We start from the raw sequence: 25156 nt of genomic DNA, 5'->3' as shown, positions 1-25156 counted from the left end.
AAAAAGAATTATTTGCCGTTGGTGGGGAGGCTTGCGTGCCTCAGCGATACAGATAGCCGTACCGTAGGTACAACCACAACGGAGGGCTGTGTGTTGAGAGGCCAGACAAACGTGTGGTTCCTGAAGAGGGGCAGCAGCCTTTTCAGTAGCTGCAAGGGCAACAGTCGGGATGATTGACTGATCTGGCCTTGTAACAATAACCAAAACGGCCTTGCTGTGCTGATACTGCGAACGGCTGAAAGCAAGGGGAAACTACGGCCGTAATTTTTCCCGAGGGCATGCAGCTTTAATGTATGATTGAATGATGATGGCGTCCTCTTGGGCAAAATATTCCAGAGGTAAAATAGTCCCCCAATTCGGATCTCCGGGCGGGGACTACTCAAGAGGATGTCGTTATCAGGAGAAAGAAAACTGGCGTTCTACGGACCGGAACGTGGAATGTCAGATCCCTTAATCGGGCAGGTAGGTTAGAAAATTTAAAAAGGGAAATTGATAGGTTAAAGTTAAATATAGTGGGAATTAGTGAAGTTCGGTGGCAGGAGGAACAAGACTACTGGTCAGTTGACTACAGGGTTATAAACACAAAATCAAATAGTGGTAATGCAGGAATAGGTTTAATAATGAACAGCAAAATAGGAATGTGGGTAAGCTACTACAAACAGCATACTGAACGCATTATTTTGGCCAGGATATATACGAAGCCCACACCTACTACAGTAGTACAAGTTTATTTGCCAACTAGCTCTGCAGATGACGAAGAAATTGAAGAAATGTATGATGAAACAAAAGAAATTATTCAGATAGTGAAGGGAGATGAAAATTTAATAGTCATGGGTGACTGGAATTCGAGTGTAGGAAAAGGGAGAGAAGGAGATGTAGTAGATGGATATGGATTGGGGCTAAGAAATGAAAGAGGAAGCCGTCTGGTAGAATTTTGCACAGAGCACAACTTAATCATAGCTAACACTTGGTTTAAGAATCATGAAAGAAGGTTGAAAGAACCCTGGAGATACTAAAAGGTATCAGATAGATTATATAATGGTAAGACAGAGATTTAGGAACCAGGTTTTAAATTGTAAGACATTTCCAGGGGCAGATGTGGACTCTGACCACAATCTATTGGTTATGACCTGTAGATTAAAACTGAAGTAACTGCAAAAAAAGTGGGAATTTAAGGAGATGGGACCTGGATAAACTGAAAGACCCAGAGGTTGTACAGAGTTTCAGGGAGAGCATAAGGGAACAATTGACAGAAATGGGGGAAAGAAATACAGTAGAAGAAGAATGGGTAGCTTTGAGAGATGAAGAAGTGAAGGCAGCAGAGGATCAAGTAGGTAAAAAGACGAGGGTAAAAATGCAGTAAATGACGAAGGCAAAAAGGAATACAAACGTCTCAAAAATGAGATCGACAGGAAGTGCAAAATGGCTAAGCAGGGATAGCTAGAGGATCAATGTAAGGATGTAGAGGCTTATCTCACTAGGGGTAAGATAGATACTGCCTACAGAAAAATTAAAGAGACCTTTGGAGATAACCACTTGTTGAACATCAAGAGTTCAGATGGAAACCCAGTTCTAAGCAAAGAAGGGAAGCAGAAAGGTGGAAGGAGTACATAAAGGGTCTATATAAGGGCGAACTACTTGGGGACAATATTATGGAAATGGAAGAGGATGTAGATGAAGATGAAATGGGAGATACGATACTGCGTGAAGAGTTTTACAGAGACCTGAATCGAAACATGTCGCCAGAGTAGACAACATTCCATTGGAACTACTGGCGGCCTTGGGAGAGCCAGTCCTGATAAAACACTACCATCTGGTGAGCAAGATGTATGAGACATGCGAAATTCCCTTCTGATTTCAAGAACAATATAGTAATTCCAATCCCAAAGAAATCAGGTGTTGACAGATGTGAAAACTACCGAACAATCAGTTTATCAAGCCACAGCTGCAAAATACTAACACGAATTCTTTACAGACGAATGGAAAAATTAGTAGAAGCTGACCTCAGCGATGACCAGTTTGGATTCTGTAGAAATACTGGAACACGTGAGGCAATACTGACCTTACGACTTATCTTAGAAGAAAGATTAAGGAAAGGCAAACCTACGTTTCTAGCATTTGTAGACTTAGAGAAAGCTTTTGACAATTTTTACTGGAATACTCTCTTTCAAATTCTAAAGGTGGCAGGGGTAAAGTATATGGAGCGAAAAGCTATTTACAATTTGTACAGAAATCAGATGGCACTTATAAGAGTCGAGGGACATGAAATGGAAGCAGTGGTTGGGACGGGAGTAAGACAGGGATGTAGCCTCTCCCTAATGTTATTCAATCTGTATATTGAGCAAGCAGTGAAGGAAACAAAAGACAAATTCGGAGTAGGTATTAAATTCCATGGAGAAGAAATAAAAACTTTGAGGTTCGCCGATGACATTGTAATTCTGTAAGAGACAGCAAAGGACTTGGAAGAGCAGTTGAATGGAATGGATAGTGTCGTGAAAGGAGGATATGAGATGAACATCAAAAAAAGCAAAACGAAAACAATGGAATGTAGTCGAATTAAGTCGGGTGATGCTGAGGGAATTAGATTAGGAGACACTTAAAGTAGTAAAGGAGTTTTGCAATTTGACGAGCAAAATAACTGATGATGTTCGAAGTAGGGAGTATATAAAATGTAGACTGGCAATGGCAGGGATAGCATTTCTGAAGAAGAGAAATTTGTTAACATCGAGTATAGATTTAAGTGTCAAAAAGTCTTTCCTGAAAGTATTTGTTTGGAGTGTAGCCATGTATGGAAGTGAAACATGAACGATACATCTTTTGGACAAGAAGAGAATAGAAGCTTTCGAAATGTGGTGCTACAGAAGAATGCTGAAGATTAGATGGGTAGATCACATTACTAATGAGGAAGTGTTGAATAGGATTGGGGAGAAGAGAAGTTTGTGGCACAACTTGACCAGAAGAAGGGGTCGGTTGGTATGACATGTTCTGAGGCATCAAGGGATCACCAATTTAGTATTGGAGGGCAGCGTGGAGGGTAAAAATCGTAGAGGGAGACCAAGAGATGAATACACTAATCAGATTCAGAAGGATGTAGGTTGCAGTAGGTACTGGGAGATGAAGAAGCTTGCACAGGATAGAGTAGCATGGTGAGCTGCATCAAACCAGTCTCAGGACTAAAGACCACAGCAACAGCAATAAGATTATGGCAGTGAGATTATTTCCCGTCAGTCTACTGACTGGTTTGATGCGGCCCGCCACGAATTCCTTTCCTGTCTGACCTCGTCATCTCGGAGTAGCACTTGCAACCTACGTCATCGATTATTTGCTGAATTTATTCCAATCTCTGTCTTCCTCTACAGTTTTTGCCCTGTATAGCTCTCTCTAGTATCATGGAACTCATTCTCTGATGCCGTAACAGATGTCCTATTATCCTGTCCCTTCTCCTTATCAGTGTTTTCCATATTGTCCTTTCCTCTCCGATTCAGCACATAATCTCCTCATTCATTGCCTTATCAGTCCACCTAAGTTTCAACATTCGTCTGTAGCAACACATCTCAAACTCTTCTATTCTCTTCTGTTCCGGTTTCCCCACAGTCCATGTTTTACTGCCACACATTGCTGTACTCCAGAAGTACATTATTAGAAATTTATTTCTCAAAATAAGGCTGATATTTGATATTAGTAGACTTCTCTTGGTTAGGAATGCCCTGTTTGCCATTGCTAATCTGCTTTTGATGTTGTCCTTGCTGCGTCCGTTTCTCGTTATTTTACTGCTTAGGTAGCAGAATTCCTTAACTTCATCTACTTCGTGACCATCGGTCCTGATATTAAGTTTCTAGCTGTTCTCATTTTTACTAGCGCTCATTACCTTCGTCTTTCATCGTTTTACTGTCAGTCCATAGTCTGTACCCATTATACTGTTCATTCCGTTTTGCAGATCATGTAATACTTCTTCACTTTCACTCAAGATAGTAATGTCATCAGCGAATCATATCACTGTTAACCTTTCACCTTGAATTTTAATTCCTCTCCTGAACATTTCTATTATTTGCATCATTGCTTCCGCCATGTACGGATTGACCAGTCGGGACGAAATGCTACATCCTTTTCTTACACCCATTTTAATACGAGCACTTCGTTTTTGGTAGTCCACTCTTATTATCCACTCTTGGCTTTTGTACACACTTTACCTGACCCAGTCTCTCCCTATAGCTTACTCCAAATTTTCTCAGAATTTCGAACATCTTATATCGTTTTACACTATCGAACCCTTTTTTTTAGGTCGACAAATCCTATGAATGTGTCTTGATTTTTCTTTAGTCTTTCTTTCATTATCAACCGCAACATGATAATTACCTCTCTCGCACCTTTACCTTTCTTAAAGCCAAACTAATCGTCATCTAGAGCATCCTCAATTTTCTTTTCTATTCTTCTGTATATTGCTCTTGTCAGCAACTAGGATGCATGAGCTGTTAAGCTGATTGTACGGTAATTCTCGCACTTGTCAGCTCTTCCAGTCTTCGGAATGTGGATGATACTTTTCCGAAAGTGTTATGGTATGTCGGCAGAGCCATACATTCTGCACACCAATGTAGATAATCGTGTTGTTGCCACCTCCACCAGTTATTTTAGAAATTCTGATGGACTGATATCCATCCCCACTGCTTTATTTGAACTTAAGTCCTCCAAACCTCTTTTAAATTCTGTTTCTAATACAGGCTCCCTTGGCCGCGCGGTCTGGGGTCGCTTATCACGGTTCTCGAGGCTCCCCCCGTCGGAGTTTCGAGTCCCCTCTCGGGCAAGGGCGTGTGTGTTGTCCTTAAGTGTAAGTTAGTTTAAGTTAGATTACGTTGCTGGGCTCAGCAGTTTGGTCCCATAAGACTTTACCCTATCTCCTCTAAATCGACTCCTGTTGCTTCTTCTATCACATAAGACAAATCTCCACCCCCTCCCCTCATAGAGGCTTTCAATGTATTCTTTCCATCTATTCGCTCTCTCCTCTGCATTTAACATTGGAATTCCCGTTGCACACTAAATGTTATTATTCTTGCGTTTAATGTCACCGAATACTGTTTTGACTTTTCTGTGTGCTGAGTCTGTCCTTCCGACAGTCATTTCTTTTTCAATGTCTTCACATTTTTCCAACAACCATTTCGTCTTACCTTCCCTGCACTTCCTATTTATTTCATTCCTCGGCGAATTATATTTCTCTATTCCTGAATTTTCCGGAACATTTTAGTACTTCCTCCAATTGAAGTATTTCTTCTGTTACCCACGGGTTCGTCGCAGTTACCTTCTCTTTACTTATGTTTTGCTTCCAAACTTCTGTGATGGCCCTTTTTAGAGATGTCCATTCCTCTTCAAACTGTATTTCCTACCGAGCTATTCCTTATAGCAATATCTATAGCATTAGAGAACTTCAACCTTATCTCATTATTCCTCCGTATCCCACTTCTTTGCGTATTTATTCTTCCTGACTAAAGTCTTAAATTTCAGCTTTTTCTTCATCACTACTGTATTGTAATCTGAGCCAATGTCTCCTTCTGGGTACGCAATTTCAGAATCTCTGTCTGACCATGACGTAATCCAACTGAAATCCTCCCGTTTCAATCGGCCTTTTCCAAGTATATCTCCTCCTCTTATGATTCTTGACCAGAGTATTCGCTATTACTGGCTAAAACTTGTCACGGAAGTCAATTAGTCTTTCTCCTCTCTCATTCCTTTTACCAAGCCCATAATCTCCTGTAAACTTTTATTCTACTCCTTCCCCTACAACTGCATTCCAGTCTCCCATGCCTATTAGATTTTCATATCCCTTTACATATTCTGTTACCCTTCCAATAACCTCATACGCATTCTCTGTCTCTTCATCACAGCTTGTGACGTTAGCATATACACCTGAACTATGGTTGTCGCTGTTGGTTTGCTGTCGATTCTGATGCGAACAACCTTATCGCCAAACTGTTCACTGTAACACACTCTCTGCCCTACCATCCTATTCATAACACATGCTACTCCCGTTATACCATTTTCTGCTGCTGTTGATATTACCCTATACTCATTTAACCAGAATTCCTTGTCTTCTCTCCACTTCATTTCAGTTACCCCTACAACATCTAGATTGAGCCTTTGCATTTCCATTTTCAGAGTTTGTAGTTTCCCTACCAAATTCAAGCTGGTGACGATCCAAGCACCGACTAGTAGAATGTTATCCTTCCGTTGATTATTCAATCTTTCTCTCATGGTCACCGCCCCTTTCGCAGTCCCCTCCCGGAGTTCCGAATGGGGGACTATTCCGGAATCTTTTGACAATGAAGAGATCATCATGACACTTCTTAAATCACAGACCACATGTCCTGTGGTTTCCATTGCCTTCTGCATCCTCATGCCGTTGATCATTGCTCACTCTTCCGCCTTTGGGGGCGGTTTCCCACCCCACGGACAGGGCAGTGCCCTGTACCTCTGTCCGCTCCACCGCCATCTTTGACAAGGGCGTTTGTAGAAGAAGGGCTGATTATTAATCATAATTTAGGCTGCGGCGGGATTCGATCCCGGGACCGAAGAAATTTTGATTATGAATCAAAGACGCTACCCCTAGACCAGGGGTATAGTTGAAATTTGTAGAATGTTTTATTTATGCAGGTTGATGTGTTTAGGCAATGTGATGCTCTTCGACGTTGGTTTATTTCAGATGCTTGACAATGACTTATGATCGAATTCAGTTAATACTAAGATTTAAATAAATAATGTTTACTTAACAGCCAATATATAAATTCTTATATATGTTTATATGTCTGACTGCCAACTGCCGTATTTCTCAATTACACGGGAAAAGCGGATAAGATGTTTGTTCCAAGCTTTTGTCGACATTAACGTGTCGTCTGTAAACAACACGTATTCAGACTGTTGACATCCTCTCACCTCTGGAAGTAAAATAAACACGTTAAGTCCACGTCTCGAATAGTTGCTTGTATCTTGCTCACGTGCCACTGAAGTGGTATTGCGCGAATGAACAGGGCAACAGCCGGTGGCCTGTGTTCAGCTGCATGCCTCGCAGTCACGTCAAGCTGTTTGTCCTTTCATAACAATTCAGGACACGCACCAGCTGTCCAGCACACACGCACTCGTCATGCTGTAAGCTCGGAAAACGCAGGAGCCCCTCGTTAAAGATTGTACTTCAGTTTCTTTTTCCCCTGCACATCCCCATCGGATTCTAAAAAGACCTGAGCTCGTTACAAATCGTAGAAGAAGTGTACATAGTTAACCTATTACGTTAGTTGTTGTTACGCGAGTCATAAATGTGCAGCAGTAAACTATTAACTGTAATATTTAACTGAGTGGAGCTGATTAAGTTTCCTAGTAAGGAAACGGTCCTTTTTTAATTTTTATACGTACATGTTCAGTACAGTACTGTCGACAAATGTTTAGGTAGCTGTACTAACACATAAACCTGTTTCCTCCGTAGCTACTGAATGCTCAATGACTAGGAGCCTATCAGGTCACAAATCCTCAGCCATTCATTTAAAATCTCTTGGTCGTAGTAATGCTCCGGCAATACATACCACGAAGATAATTTACATTTTTCTGTCTGTGTTACACCAAGCCGTTACTAAAAAGTAAATGAAGTAATGTTAATGATAGTACGTTTCCTGGCATCAGAGTTAGTATACTAGGTCATGACTCACTGGTCGGCTGTATTAATCGTTCTGAAACTAATTTCGTTTCCTCACACCGAAAAGAATCCGGTTCACTAGTCCAGGTGTACCTCACCCAAGAAATTGACAAATTTAAAATAAACTATAAAACTATTTATAGTTAATTAAATGGAAAATTGGTCAGGTAAACCTCTTAAATAAAGTATCTTCAGCTTAGTTTCGTTTTATTGTTGTGTGAAGCCCGGCAGTAGTTTATACAGAAATGCAATAGCGGCTCTTGTAAGTAAAAAATTAATTTCAGTTAACTGCATAGATTTTTATTGGTGTAGATTTCTCAGATTAATGCGATTTTGTATTGCTAATACTGGAATATAAATAAATATTTCAACAATGATGCAGTGTGCAATTCGTTCTAAGTCAGTGTGACAGATAAGATAATTCAATAATTGACCAAATTACGCTGTCAGCCGAATTGTACACTAGTTTTCTCGAAGCAATTCATGTAATGTTATTCGTAAATGTACTGATTGTTAGGGCCTGTAATTTAAACTGACTTTCTTTATTGTTACTATGCATACGTCCGCCAGTGAGGCAGAACTGCGAAGGTGAACGATTGTGTAAAGTTTGAATACGGCCATATTCAGATTAATAAGTGCCACATGCTAATTAACTGGATTTATAACTGTAATTTTCTCAACTGCAGAATGTAAGATTCTACCTCGCAGAGCTGTCTTACTCATTAGTTGATTGGTGGTATTACTGCTGTTTGGGGCCCATACGATTAAGAGAGCATGCGATTTTGGGCATTTAACTTTCTAATCAAGTAAAGTGCGCAGGTTCAGGGGTGGTAGATATGGACTTGAGGAACAAGTCGGGGAACCGAAATCCCCAAACGTCATCTAACGATACTATAGAGCGTTTGAGTTTAAGCGGTCACCGCATATCAACAGTCTTCCGTTCGGCAGTAAACTTGAGCCGTCTGTATCACGTATTTTCGACAGACGTGGACGAGTTCGACATCACATGGCATTCAGTATGTTTCATTTGCTCTCTTTTAATGAAAAAACGGAAATTTTCTGCTGAATGCGTGGACTAGTGCTTATGTTGGCCTCTGTAATTATTTCAGTACCGATGGCAGAATTTTATGAATTTTGTCGGTATTGTTTCTGTGTGTTGTATATCAAAGTAGGTAAATTACAAAGAAAGCACGAAGCTAACAGCAGAATTATAATGATGGGAACTCAATAATAGATAGAAAACTGTAAAATTTTGGAAAATAAGTAAAGAGACATAACGACGTTCAAAAAGAAAGTATAATTTTTCGGTAAGTAAACAACAACAACCATATACCTAAACTTAGAGGAAAAACTGAGAAAACACACTTGGGACATAAGTAACATATGCCAGACGGATCAACTGCCACAACTGCTGTGTACTGTAGTGTACTGCCATGTATTGTAAGAGATGCCCAGCCGTGTTTTAATTAACTGATTTATTGAATTTAATCTTAATTCAGAGCTTACGCAGTGTGACGAAAGGTTGATGACAAATCTAGCTTGTGACCATAAAACACTATCCTACATCGCGTGTTATATCAACATACATATAATGTGTATTACCAGACATGGTATTACGATGCAGTAAATGTTACCCTCTGGGAGAATTTAAGTAAAATTGACCATGAGTTAACTAATGGGTTTGGCTTATCGAACCTGAATTCAGTGCTACAGAAGAAACCAGAAAGCTAAAGATTGAAATTTGGAAAATGTTTTGAGTAACCGAGTTTACGTAAGTGAAATAAAAACGGCCGGCAGCCTAATTAGGCATAGTAATGTGAAACATAATTTTTTTACAATCTGTAAAGAGTTATGATAAAGTAAAGTTGCTATTACTTCTTCCTCAAAGTAGTGCAATGAACTCTCCCATAATCAGACAAGTGGTACAGTAATGCTAGCAGTTATAAATAGTGTATGCAAGTTCTCACCGAAACAATTAACAGCTTATTTCTTCTCAGTAGTAATGGCTTTGTTATCTATGTATTATATGATTATCAAAAGTTATTAAAGTCCATACTAAACCAGAAATGGACAGGGTTTAATCCTATTTCAATAGTTACTTTCCAAATAGTACAAATATAATTTAAAGGCACTTCCAGTTCGATTTTTACTTTCATTAAGAAGTAATATTGTTTCTATTTTTATGGATATAAACATTACAGTAACTTTATTTTCAATAAGCAAATTTGTGGGCTCTCAAACTGGCTTTCCAATTTTCATCACACAAAGTGCACAACACTCAAATTTTATTTCAACTTTAGTTGAATATATTCATTATCCAAGTAGGTTTATTCATTTTAAGCAACTCAAATTTGGGGACCCTTAATCTGTCCAATACCATAAAGTAATCTAAGCACACTTTTCTCACACAATTTGCAAGATGCAAATTTTTGCATTATTCTTTCACTAATTTCACTCACCTTGCATGGCTTTTAAAACAATTAATGCTGGCAATTTTCTCTATATAATTTTAAGTACGACTTTAAGTCATACTAACTTCAAAACAATCATACTAACTTCAAAACAACGTGTTGTCTTATTGCCATTAACATAACCAGTAAGTTTCACTTATAGAATTTAATGCAGTTAATCTTTAAAGCACAAATACTTTGAAATAAAGCAAATCAGTCACTATGGAGGTTTTCATAAATGCAACGCTAACTTCCTCCCTTAACTTCAATTGAAACCACAGTGTCTCTAGATATCTTTTACCTATCAGAAATGTGCAAATAATCAAGCATTTATTTTCATAAGATTTCAACACACAGCATACTCGGATGTCTGTATTTATGTGGAGTGGATCCTAAGAGGTATCATCAGAGGAACCAAATCAAGGATCGGACGTAAGTTTGACATAATTTGCCTGATTATTGCAAATTGAACAACACTTATACGTTCTGATCTCTTATAACTGCCCAAGTGATTGCGCAATATCGGTGGCGAGTACATAACGGCGACTGGACTCTCCACTGGATGTAATTGGCTCTACTATATTCTTCTTGGCGACGACATTTCCTACGTTACAGCCTTTTCCATTAATAGAGCATGATTTTCTAGCCGTACACACATCCGAGGCCTTTACATATTAATCCAGGTACTGGATGCCACCTTCAGCACTTGCGTAGTTCACTCTATTGCGGCTCAGACAAAACTATCCAGTAGCTAGCTGACGACTGACTGGGGGCTCTCACTTGGCGCCCAGACTGAGCGCCACATCCACCTTTTAGCCCGCGCCAACCACTCTCTGGCCCTCGCCAACTCACTTCCGTTCCAAATGAGAAGTACTGTGGCTTTTCATATTACACAGAGCAAGTCCCTAGGTATGAACCAGCTTATACATAGTTGTAAACAAACATCTTTTAAGAAATCTTAATATTTAAATACTTTAACATGTCGACACAATAGCCATATAATTATAAAGCATTTTCCTCCAATTAATACAAAGAATTTAAATAGTAAAGAGAAAACATTTTACACAACTTTGCACTTCATTACAATGGGCCAAAGACATTAAATACTGAAAATTACATACTTGACATGGAACAGAATTAATCAGTACACAATATTCACAGTATTAATTACGGTGCTACAACCATTCACTTTGTTCTCAAAACCTTTTGAGTACAGTGACGTATTCCTAATGTGATTGGTGAACGGAGAACAGTCGTCCTTCCAAAACTGAGCTGAAAGCCAATTAAAATCTACAAGAACCAAATTTAGCTACATAAATACATTGATAATTTAATTTAATTGTTGCACACATTACATACATTATAAAACGAAGACGAGTGATCGGATTCCCATCCAAAACGTTTTATCATCATAGCGCTAGTAAGCAGCACGTCTTAGTCACCACAGCGACATACCGTGACCTACTGTTACCTACTGCTTTCTGATACATCGGAGACGCTGTGCTCTGATGGGACCTCCCAGAATGGAGGTGGCGGCCAGCCAAGCGTCGCAAGAAATGACTCGACGCTGCCAGGCGTTTTGTTCAATCGCGTGGAAGCTAAAACAGCCAGTGCCCGTTACTTACTCTCCCACCAGTTCACCGAACAAAATTTCGAACGAAAATTTGATTGAAACTCTACAGCTCGCAACTGGGTCTCAGTGACCACTCGCAAGACGTACGTTTAAAAAAGAGCAGGACAAACTGTCCCCAATCCGGCAAAGCCACTACCCAGCCTCAAAACTAAAATTCAACCGACGTTCCGACACTTGCCCAACAACGACCAAGATATACTGATCCTGCGATCCTGTATGCACAGTCAGTTAACAACACATTCGTACACTTCATAGCTAACCATGTTTGGGCTATGGGTAGAGGGTGAATACGATACTAGTACGGGATAAAAGGGATTAAAATCAATGAAGTTGGTTCGCCACACAATAGTTCTCCCAGGCATGTTTACATGATACGAAAACAGCTAAACAAGAAACATAACTACTACCAGCATCTGAAAATATATGCCTAATCAGGACCTGGACTCTCATTTACCGCTTATCACCAGCGCTCGCCTTACCACTTAACGCTGTCCGAGGTCGCTCCCCAGATCGATCCCAACCTCCGTATGGCACGCACGTATCTGCACTGCACAACACAATTAATGGATCACTCCTTCTAAGCCCCATAATTTTCTTCGATTGCAACGAATAAGTTTGAAATTTGGCTCAAAGGTGATTACCATCATCCTCTGAAATGGTACGAAAGCATGGGGACCTCTGACGTCACCCTCGGGCTCGGCAAGGTTTCAAACAGCAGGACGAAGACACATACGAAATAAAGTCACAGTTCAGAAGTTGAAGTCCGTGTAAAGTGGCTTAATGACGTCACAGTGACACAAAATCTTACCACAATTATGCAGGATGTCACGATGAACGTTACACATTTAACTCTTGCTTTGACGCCTACGCTTATGCAGGACGTATGGAGGTCAGAAGTGCAGCTCTCAGCATTGAAGTCACGCAGTTTTCTTATAGGTGGCCAAGGGAAACATTGCAGGCACAACGGCGCTCACAGTCGACAGGAAATGGCCTCAGGAGCTGGCATAAAGGGCGTCACAGAAACCAACGCTTTCGTTGAGGCGTTCGTTCCCACATGTTTCGCGGTGGAAAACAGAGTTCGCAGTGGGGTGAATAACAGGACGACATTCTTAACAAGCTTTGACACTGCTGACTCTCCACAGACTAATCAACCGTTCACTAAGGTCATCGTGAGCCAGAAACACCGCTTAATGTTATCCCACCCAGTTGGAGTGCAATGCTACTGCTGTTTTTGCTCTGATGTACAGGTCGGAAAAACTAGCGACCATTCAAGACCATTCGACGAAATATGAGGACGATCACAAACAGCAAAATGTGTTTGTGCTCCTACAGCCCTTCTGCTTCTCGGCCTCCTGTCGCATGATTACTGACGGGTGCGACATTGACCTATGCTGTAATACAAGGCCGGCCAACAGCCTTGGTGCAGTGGTAACACCCATTCCCATCAGATCACCGAAGTTAAGCGCTGTCGGGCTGGGCCAGCAGTTGAATGGGTGACCATCCGGTCTGCGCAGCGCTGTTAGCAAGCGGGGTGCACTCAGCCCTTGTGAGGCAAACTGAGAAGCTACTTGATTGAGAAGTAGCGGCTCCGTTCACGAAAACCAACAACGGGAGAGCGGTGTGCTGACCACGTGCCCCTCCATATCCTCCGCATACAGTGATGCCCATGAGCTGAGGATGACACGGGGGCCGGTCGGTGCCGTTGAGCCTTCATGGCCTGTTCGGACGGAGAGTTATACACCAGGCGCTTGCAAGCAGACAAGCCCATCAGTACCCCTTCACCGATGATAGCCGTCTAACAGGCGCAAAAGCAGTAGCGCAGCATGTCTGCAAATGCCTAGGACTCCAGTCACGATTTCTGTCTATGCTGGTACATTTTAAGGTGCTCAACAAAGGTGATGAGTAGGAGGCAGCGAGAGTGTTTCCGAATTCGGGAAGGGGGGGAGAGGGCGTAGAGTTTTCCTTTGCCCCTTTATTGACGCATGGGACAGTGTTACGCCCGACTGTGATCACGGCACAGCAGGGTGCGAAATGGGGGGGCAGTAAAAACATGAGCACCCTGCTTCGAATCGCGTTGAGACCTCGTCATATGATCTTGAATGACCCTTACTGGTTCCACTCTGCGCGGTCTCGCTGAACACCTAAAGTTTGCGGTTACGTTGACTGGAATTGTTGGTCACGATGCTCTTAGAGTACGGTTGAATCGTCTGAAAGGTGGAAGAAGTGTCAAAGGATGTTAACTAAGTTACCCATCATACTTCAAACTAACGTTTTAGAAAGTGAAATGTATGGCAATCAACACCCCAAGAAAAGGGATGGTTTCATTGATGCCCTTTATGTCACACCCTAAGATCATTTCTGAGCGGTAGTGTGTCTGGAATGTTTTCTTCGGCAACTTATTATAAAACTACTTGATTTCAACGCTGGGTGTCGGGGTTCTGATCTCCACCGCAGAGGCGTCAAAACAAGGTTTGTGAAACGTCGACGATGGTATTCAGAATTCTGGTCAAAACTGGTGCCGGTGTGACATAACTAGTCGACATTAAAACCTAGATGCACTTCAGAGTTGTGGCTTTTCTTTTCGCATTTGTTGACACCATGCTGATGAAGCGTCAACGAGACTGAGGATAACGTTGCAGGGCGCCACACTTTTTGCACCATCACAGCGGAAGTTTGTAGGCATCTTTTACCCAATTTTCAAAGTTATGCGTAGCAGACGTGGGAACAGCGATAAACGTAACGTGAGGATTGATGGTTACAGAGTAGGTGAAGTTAGGAATTCTACTACGTAGGCAGCCGAATAACCAATGACGGACGGGGCAAGGGGGACGTCAAAGAAAGACTAGCATTTGCATAAAGGGCATCTCTGGCCAAGAGAAGTCTACTAGTATCAAACATAAGCCTTAATTTGTGGAAGGGATTTCTGAGAATGTACTTTTGGAGCAAATCATTGTATGGTAGTGAAACATGGACTGTGGGAAATCCGGAACAGAAGAGTATCGAGGGATATCAGATGTGGAGCTACAGACCAATGTTGAAGAATAGGGGGACTGATAGGGTAAGGAATGAGGAGGTTCTGCACAGAATCGGAGGGGAAAGGGATATGTAGGAAACACTGACAAGAAGAAGGGACAGGATGATAAGAAATCTGTTAAGACATCAGGAAATGACTTCCACGGTACTAGAGGGAGCTATAGAGGACAAAAGCTGTAGAAGCAGACACAGATTGCAATACATACAGCAAATAATTGAGGGCGTAGGTTGCAAAGTCTACTCTGAGATGACGAGGTTGGCACACGAGAGGAATTCAAACAAGTCAGGAGACTGATGAGTAAAAAACAAACAAGAAACAAAAAAACAAAAAAAACTGTGGTGCAGTGGGAGGTAGTTACGGGGTTTAGATAAAGTGACTCTTTAATGTTATTGCACATGTACGTGCTCTCACAGATTCTTAATTCATTTACCCACACTCGCGGAGGACGTGATTCTGGTGCAGGTTTTAGATACAAGACAACGAGTATCCATGGATTTTCGCTGTCATTTTCATCATAGTTCGGCCTTTGCCTTACGTATTTCTATATTTTGACGACGAGCTACAGTTTCAAATATTGAAATTAATTGCAGCAGTTCAACTGATGAACCAAAACATGATGAGCACCTGCTTAATAGCTTGTTTTTACCACTTTGGAACGAAATACATCACTGATACTGAGTATCAGGTATCCAATAGGTTCTTGATAGATTTGTGGAAGTATGTGACATTAGATGTCTATGCACAGATCATGTAATTCGAGTAAATGACAGAGCGCTGATTTGCGTACACAGTGATGGCACCCGACAGCGATGCAGATGGGTTCCACAGGATATTTATCAGGCGAATTTCGTCCCCGAGACATCACCGTGAGTTCACTATAATGTTCCTCAAACCATTACAGCTCGGATCTGGCTCCGAGTCACGGACAGTAATACTGCAGAAAGATGACATCGTCATCGGGAAGACATCAAGCATGAAGTGGTGCAGGTGTTTCACAGCTGTTCAAGTGTCTGCAATTAATAGCACAGGTCCCACCCAAGCGCACGAGAATGCGTCCTATAGCATAATACAGTTTCCACCAGCGAGCATCCGTGGCGCGCTGCACGTTCTGAGAGCCACCGTTCACCTCGATGACGGCATTTGTGGAGAGCGGAAACGTTTGTATTGGCCTACGGTCGAATCCTGATATTTTCGTGGCCGCCCGGTCGTAAGTGACGACGTCGTTCCGTCAACATTGCCGCTGCCCGCTGCAATTGCAATGGACGGCGTCACTGGTTTAGCATGTGAACACGTGGGGGTGAAATGCTCCGGGCACCATCTTCAACAATGTACGATGAACGATGTGCTCCGAAAAATTAGTGAGTGCACCAGCATTGTGCTCTTTTGGCAGAGATGCCACAGATCACCACCTATTACACTTTGCAGAGCAGACAAGCCTCTGAACCCTACGTTCTGTGAAGATTCGTGGACGTTCAACCATTCAGCACCTAGTGGTAGTTTCACAGTCCTTCTACCTCTTTCCGCGAACATTTGACCACCCTCCCCATTTTAGAATAATAATCTGCCCTTTGTCAGAGTCACTTGTCTCAATGGATTTCTCCATTTCCAGCCCATATCTTCGCTAAGATGGCCCACCCTCCGTGTCTGCTCCGCTCCATTTCACTGGTATCCAATATTTAAGTAACAATCGAAAATTTTGCAAGATTCCGTTTAATTTGCCTCAAATTGGTATTAACACGTGATAGTAAAGTAGAAACAATGGTAAGAATACAGAATGGAAGCAACTGCAACGTGCATAACGGTAGACAAAAGCGTCCTCCGTTTTTCTACAACTTCACGGAATTGTACGCAAAGTCTGACAACTGGTTAATATCCTCAGTATGAGTTGTGACCACCTCTGGCAGCAATATAGATTTGACAAAGACGGGGAATACTGTGAATGATGTCATCAATCTCATGTTGAGGCAATAACGCCCATCTTCCTGCAGAACTATTCGCAAATCTTGTAGAATCATTGGTGAATGATGACATGATGGAGCCCGTCTTCCATACGCATCCGAGAATCCTCTACGGGATTCAAATTGGGAGAGCGAACAGGCCCCGCCATGAGCGCAGTAACTTCCATTTGCGAAAGGACATCAACCATACCTGTTCTATGAGGTCGAGCATTATCGTCCATCAAGGCAAAGTCTGGACCCAAAAATCCTCGTGACAGCTGCACATGACGTCCGAAGATCACATCAGAATACCTGACAATAGGTAAACTATGCCGATTCACGAAGAGGTGTTCGAGCTGTTAACATAGTCCTTGCCCTCACCATTAGGGATCCTCTTCGCTATCCCTCTCTTTCCACAATGTTTAACCCAGGAATTGTGTTCCTGCAGATGTGAATTCGTCGAGAATCACCCTCCAGACGAAATCGGGATTCATCTGTGAAAAGAACCTTGGCCCACTGTTCGACCGTTCAGGTAGAAAATTGACGATACTACTCGACATGTTCCCTTCTGTGAAGACGCGTCACAGGTACACACACAGCAGGTCACCGCTCTTCAAAAGTATTGCTCAAACATCCCTTGGCATGATATAAGCAATGAACCGACTTTAGACGGAAAAATTCGGCAATTATGTCGCAAAATTATTGCACTGTATGATAAACATGCTCCTCAACGCACTGTAAAGGTAAAGAGAGCTCCCACTCCGTGGCTCACCACTGCATTACGCCAGTTAATGAATAAACGTGATGCTGCACATAGGGCCTTCAAGCGTAACCCAACTCCCGAGGCGTACGAAGCTTATAGGAAACTCCGAAACAGAACCAAGCAAAGCGTGAGGAATGCCAAAATCAGACATGCCCGCTCTGTCGTATGCGGCATATCAAAACCTGCTGCACTGTGGAAAAACCTGCGCAGTTTCGGTATAGGGAAGCGAAGATCTGACGCTGTTTATCAAGCGTCTGCAGAAAAATTAAACGATTTTTTCTCAACAGCTGTAAACTGCCACGCAGCGACAAATTACCAGCCCCAAGATATCAATCTCTCGAGAGACAAGTTGCGTAAGTTTAAGTTAGATTACGTAGTGTGTAGCCTTAGGGACCGATGATGACCTCAGCAGTTTGGTCCCTTAGGACCTTACCACAAATTTCCAATTTTCACATGCCAGTTGCATTGCAGTACTAAGGCGGTACCATAGTGCCCATACGGCCGCATAACGGTCCTGTGTTTCTGATGTTACACGTGGTCGGCCCTGTCCAGGTCTTTGTGATACAGATTGGGTCTCTACAGGGTGTTACAAAAAGGTACGGCCAAACTTTCAGGCAACATTCCTCACACACAAAGAAAGAAAATATGTTATGTGGACATGTGCCCAGAAACGCTTACTTTCCATGTTAGAGCTCATTTTATTACTTCTCTTCAAATCACATTAATCATGGAATGGAAACACACAGCAACAGAACGTACCAGTGTGACTTCAAAGACTTTGTTTCAGGAAATGTTCAAAATGTACTCCGTTAGCGAGGATACATGCATCCACCCTCCGTCGCATAGAATCCCTGATGCGCTGATGTAGCCCTGGAAAGTGGCGTATTGTATCACAGCCGTCCACAATACGAGCACAAAGAGTCTTTACATTTGGTACCGGGGTTGCGTAGACAAGAGCTTTCAATTGCCTCCATAAATGAAGGTCGAGAGGGTTGAGGTCAGCAGAGCGTGGAAGCCATGGAAATGGTCCGCCACTACCAATCCATCGTTCACCGAATCTGTTGTTGAGAAGCATACGAACACTTCGACTGAAATGTGCAGGAGCTCCATCGTGCATGAACCACATGTTGTGTCGTACTTGTAAAGGCACATGTTCTAGCAGCACGGGTAGAGTATCCCGTATGAAATCATGATAACGTGCTCCATTGAGCGTAGGTGGAAGAACATGGGGCCCAATCAAGACATCACCAACAATGCCTGCCCAAACTTTCACAGAAAATCTGTGTTGATGACGTGATTGCACAATTGCGTGCGGATTCTCGTCAGCCCACATATACTGATTGTGAAAATTTACAATTTGATCACGTTGGAATGAAGCCTCATCCGTAAAGAGAACATTTGCAATGAAATGAGGATTGACACATTGTTGGATGAACCATTCGCAGAAGTGTACCCATGGAGGCCAATCAACTGCTGATAGTGCCTGCACACTCGGTACATGGTACGGACACAACTGGTTCTCCCGTAGCACTCTCCATACAGTGACGTGGTCAACGTTACCTTGTACAGCAGCAACTTCTCTGACGCTGACATTAGGGTTACCGTCAACTGCACGAAGAATTGCCTCGTCCATTGCAGGTGTCCTCGTCGTTCTAGGACTTACTCAGTCGCGAGTCATAAGCTGATATGTTCCGTTCTCCCTAAGACGCCTATCAATTGCTTCGAACGCCTTCCTGTCGGGACCCCTTCGTTCTGGAAATTTGTCTCGATACAAACGTACCGCGCCAAGGCTATTGCCCTGTGCTAATCCATACATCAAATGGGCATCTGCCAACTCCGCATTTGTAAACAATGCACTGACTGAAAAAACACGTTCGTGATGAACACTAACCTGTTGATGCTACGTACTGATGTGCTTGATGCTAGTACTGTAGAGCAATGAGTCGCATGTCAACCGAAGTCAACATTGCCTTCCTTCAATTGCGCCAACTGGCGGTGGATAGAGGAAGTACAGTACATACTGACGAAACTAAAATGAGCTCTAACATGGAAATTAAGCGTTTCCGGACACATGTCCACATAACATCTTTTCTTTATTTGTGTGCGAGGAATGTTTCCTGAAAGTTTGTCCGTGCCTTTTGGAGCAACCTGTATAAACTATCACCACATCCTAGAAACAACAGAACGATTTACATAAAGCCATCAGGCCCTATCAGTTCGTTCCTGCCTTGTATCCGTTCTTCCTATGGCACTTACACTGCAGATAGTCTGTGGGCTTCTTCTCTGTGCCATACTGCACCGTCTGTGGCCGTACACACAGCGGCTACGGATGTGAGACTACCCAACAAACAGTACGCTGTTTGACAAATGCCCTGACGTCATCCTTGGCTGGGTTGTCAGTTGACCGGAGTGCCATCTTCCGTGCAGAACACCATCGTATATCTCTTTACAGTTTGTATGATTATACCGAGAATTAGACACAGAACGAGGAAATAGCGGTTAGCTACATTTCGGACACCAATGTACTTTAGTACCGCGTCACGCTGCCGCAACGCCACCAGCGGCATCTGACGGCAAGGTGGATAATAGTCGTAATGTTTTGGCTTATCAGTGCATAGATTGAAACGTCCCCTTAGAAAAATTAATGAATTACTGTGCTAATTAACCTCTTACATTATTTGCTTTTCAAACAGCTGAGCAAAACTGAGCGTACTCAGACATTACTGTCTTTACTTATTCTCATCAACACTAAACTGACACACAATATTTTTAGCGCAACGCAATCTGACTTTCAAAAATCCTTACAAAAGAATGGCCCCGACTAACAATAACCTATACCTTTCACAAATCTCTTACCTCATTAAAATCTTCGTTACTCGAACTACTGCAATACAGCGAGCGCCACTACTGCGAACTAAATAAAAGATTCAAACTACTCAATGCACTATCTACTGATATGCATAGTTAGCAAATGAAAGATTTTGATAGAGAACAAACAATCTATTTACCTTAATAGTGTTCAAAGGTCATAATATATAGCCGTTCATGACATCCAGTCTTACAAATTTACTGTCTCTGTTCAAAACTCCGCCATCTCACTCCCCACATCCACCACTGCTGGCGGCTCACCTCCAACTGCGCAACGCTATGCGCTGTTAACAGCCAACTGCCCAACACTACAATGGCGAATATTACTCCAACAATGCACACCAAGCCGGCCGCGGTGGTCTCGCGGTTCTAGGCGCGCAGTCCGGAACCGTGCGACTGCTACGGTCGCCGGTTCGAATCCTGCCTCGGGCATGGATGTGTGTGATGTCCTTAGGTTAGTTAGGTTTAAGTAGTTCTAAGTTCTAGGGGACTGATGACTACAGCAGTTGAGTCCCATAGTGCTCAGAGCCATTTGAAACATTTTTTTTTTAATGTAAACCAACCATAGCCTTCACACAGCACAGTCAGTGATTTTCATATAGAGCGCTACATGGCGTTACCAACATATATAACGCTAAACAGCCTACTTACAAGATGTTAACCATTTCCATATGTTGCATTAGGTAGCACGTCTATACGTATTACACAGGGTGTTTATAAATGAATGTTGGGGTTTCAACGCTTTATAATATTTATTATATTAAACTTACAGTTATAAATGATATGTCAAATGAAAGAGAAACTCAAACATTTTTTACCAAGAACCTTATAAATGTTCAGTGTGAGCACAATTTGTCACACGGTACACATAAGTCTATAGCCGAGTTCTTCCCAAACGTTGATAAGAGTCGACATAAAAGTTTTCTGCGTTTGCTACCGCGTCATAATGTAAAAACTACTGCTGCTACAGAAAAGCCAACGTTTCGGCAACGATTGCAGCGGCCTTCTTCTGGGTCTAATGGTGCGTTCTAGCTATGCTGTGTCCTTTATATTTTGTTGTTGGTGTTCACTGCGCATGCCATTACGTCATAATTTTAAAAAGGTAGTTGCTTTATTGGTCACTTAAGGAAGAAGGAGAGGGAACTTTATTTTAATAGGTTATTGCGGTGGAGGGAGAACGTGACCTCTGTTGTCTATTGGCTCTTGTGTTATGTGCCATGACTGGAGCCCACCGTCGAGTGAGAAGTTGGCTGCTGTTTACCACCTGCTGGACGTCGGCCGCGCGGCGGCAGCTACTCGCCAGTGGTGCTCGTGCCTCATGTTGACAGTGCGGTCTGTAGGACATAACAGAAGAGCCAATGGACCACAGAGGACACGTTCTCCCTCCACCGCAATAACCTATTAAAAGTGACCAATAAACCAACTACCTTTTTAAAATTATGACGTAATGGCATGCGCAGTGAACACCAACAACAAAATATAAAGGACACAGCATAGCCAGAACGAACCATTAGACCCAGAAGAAGGCCGATGCAATCGTGGCCGAAACGTTGGCTTTTCTACAGCAGCAGTAGTTTTTACATTATGACGCCGTACCAAACCCAGAAAACTTTTATGTCGACTGACTCTGGCCGCGGAAGCCTACGCAGTTATGTTGATAAGTGTGTCTTCAGTGATTGTAGCAACAGCTGCTTCAATCCGGTTTCTTAATTCAGTGATGTCTGTTGGTAACGGAGGCACGTACACACGATCCTTGATGAAGCCCCAAAGGAAAAAATCGCGTGGTGCTAGGTCGAGTGTACGTGGAGGCCGTGCAAAACAAGCCCTGTCATTGGGCCCCTTGCGGCCTGTCCAGCGCTTGGGTACAGTGAAGTTCAACAAGTTTCTATGCCAGTGAACATTTATAAGGTTCTTGGTAAAACTGTTCGAGTTGCTCTTTCAGTTGACATATAATTTATAACTCTACGTTTAATGTAATGAATATTACAAAGCCTTAAATCCCCGATGTTCATTTATAAACACCGTGCAGTTAAGCTGAATATCAGGAATACATTTCAATATATGAAACCAAGGGCCTTGCCACATTGGTAATACCAGTTCCGGTCTGATCATCAAAGTGAAGCGCTGTCGTTATTGGTTAATACTTGGATGGGTGATCGCCCCGCCTGCCGATCGCTATTTCCAAGCGGGTTGCACTTGGCCCTTGCGAGAGAAATTGAGGAGCTATTTGACTGAGAAGTAGCGGCAGCGGTCACAAGCCTCACCACATCAGCATCCGGTGGCGCCTATAGGCTGAAGATTATATTGCGATTACATAGAAATAAGGGTCCTTTATTGTATGGTTATATGATAGCGGAACAAACACTGGTAGCTGTTACGGAACGATTTGAAGTGGAATGATCATATAAAATTAATTGTTCGTAAGGCGGGTGCCAGGTTGAGATTCATTGCGAGAGTCCTTAGAAAATGTAGTCCATCAACAAAGGAGGTGGCTTACAAAACACTCGTTCGTCCTATACTTGAGTATTGCTCATTAGTGTGGCATCCGTACCAGGTTGGGTTGACAGAGGAGATAGAGAAGATCCAAAGAAGAGCGGCGTGTTTCGTCACAGGGTTATTTGGTATGCGTGATAGCGTTATGGAGATGTATAGCAAACTCAAGTGGCAGACTCAGCAAGAGAGGCGCTCTTCATCGCGGTGTAGTTTGCTGTCCAGGTTTCGAGAGGTATGTTTCTGTAACAGGTTAAAAAAAATGTACAAATGGCTCTGAGTACTATGGGACATAACATCTGAGGTCATCTGTCTCCTAGAACTTAGAGCTACTTAAACCTAGCTAACCTAAGGACATCACACAGATCCATGCCCGAGGCAGGATTGGAACCTGCGACCGTAGCGGTCCCGCGGTTCCAGACTGTAGCGCCTAGAACCGACGGCCACTCCGGCCGGCTCTGGATGAGGTATCGAATATATTGCTTCCCCCTACTTATACCTCCCGAGGAAATGACGAATGTAAAATTAGAGAGATTCGAGCGCGCACGGAGGCAAATCCGGCAGTCGTTCTTCCCGCGAACCATACGCGACTGGAACAGGAAAAGGAAGTAATGACAGTGGCACGTAAAGTACCCTCCGCCACACACCGTTGGGTGGCTAGCGGAGTGTAAATGTAGATGTAGATGTAGCTGACACGGCAGTTGTTGAGCACCGCTGGGTCTTCCGAAACCTTTTCGGCTTGAGATAAGCTCAGTTTTAGTTTATTTTCATGAGGGGTGGCTGAAATTGTTTCCTTTCAATTGAGTTAAGATTTTTTTAATTTCTGTGACTGTTGAATAATCCATGTGAAGTTTGTGCCTCGTGGTGTCACACCAAAATTATTTGCAGCACCGAAATCGTGGAATTTATAGCGTGCCAGTGGAAAGTGTGGTGACAGAGATAACAAGAGGGGAAAAGAACGTATAAAATGTTTACGAGTTTCCTGAAATGTCTGTGACATTTTTCTAAGGCGTGCACCTCTGCAGCACAGCCACAACATGAGAAGAGGGTAACATCGGTAGAGCGGGTTGCCTGACTCTGCCAATTAGGGACGTTTATTCTGTTCACGGATTATCCCCGAACGTCTGCATCACTTTCCTGCACTTCTGCGTTGCAGACGCGCGCGACTGTCGCGCCGCGGCGCGGCGGTCCCTCTAACTTCGCGCTCCGCTTCCGCCCCTCCCCCGCCGGCGCACCCCGGTGAAAGGGGTTGGGCGGGCGCCGTGCCACCTCGAGTGCCTCATTACGGGCCCTCCGGACGCACCGCCGGCTAAAGACAATTGCCGCGTCATCCGGCAGACGTCCCGGACGCTTCTTTCACGGCGGTGCTCGGCGCCTGAATGCGAACGCCACACGACGCGACTCCATTGCCGCGAACGCTCGCTATCACCGCCAAAGCTCCTGCCGGGATCACCACAGGCACGAAACAAAAAATAAAAGTGTTTCGTCTCTCTGTCTGGTTGTTACAAGCAACTTCCCGTATACTCGGGCGCGCATACGTCCGCCCACTGTAGTTTGTGCAGCAAAGGGAACACGAATTTCATTGCGCGACTGTCGCTGTTTACTGTACATCCAAAACACGTAAAACTGCAGCAGTGAGGTATATCCTGAAGCAAACCGAAATTTGCACAGCGACGACAACGCAAATGTCTCCTCTGTCGTCACAGCTGCTACCTAGTTGTAGTCGGACGACGTGATCTTCAAAAGTGGTTCAGATGGCTCCAAGCACTATGGGACCTAACATCTGAGATCATCAGTCCCCTAGACTTAGAACTACTTAAGCCTAGACCATCACACACATCCATGCACGAGGCAGGTTTCGAACCAGCGACCGTAGCAGCAGCGCGGTTCCGGACTGAAGCGCCTATAACCGCTCGACCATAGCTGCCGGCCGAGGTGGTCTAGTGGTAAAGTAAATAAATGTCGTGTGACTAGGACCTCCAGTTGGGTAGACAGTTTGCCGGGTGCAAGTCTTTCGATATGAAGCCACTTCGGCGATTTGCGCGTCGATGTGGATGTAATGATGGTGATTAGGACAATGCAACAACCTGTCCCTCAGCGGATAAAATCTCTAACGCAGTCGGAAATATAACCTTGGCTCTTAGGACTGACATTCTGTCGCGCTGACCACTGAGCTACCTGGGACGGACAATGGTAAAGTGCACGCCAGGGCCGGCCGGTGTAGCCGAGCAGTTCTAGGCGCTTCAGTGTGGAACCGCACGACCGCTACGGTCGCAGGTTCGATTCCTGCCTCAGGCATGGATGTGTGT

The sequence above is a fragment of the Schistocerca gregaria genome, chromosome 2, assembly GCF_023897955.1.
Source record: "Schistocerca gregaria isolate iqSchGreg1 chromosome 2, iqSchGreg1.2, whole genome shotgun sequence".
Lineage (NCBI taxonomy): Eukaryota > Metazoa > Arthropoda > Insecta > Orthoptera > Acrididae > Schistocerca > Schistocerca gregaria.
This window is presented reverse-complemented; position numbering follows the sequence as displayed.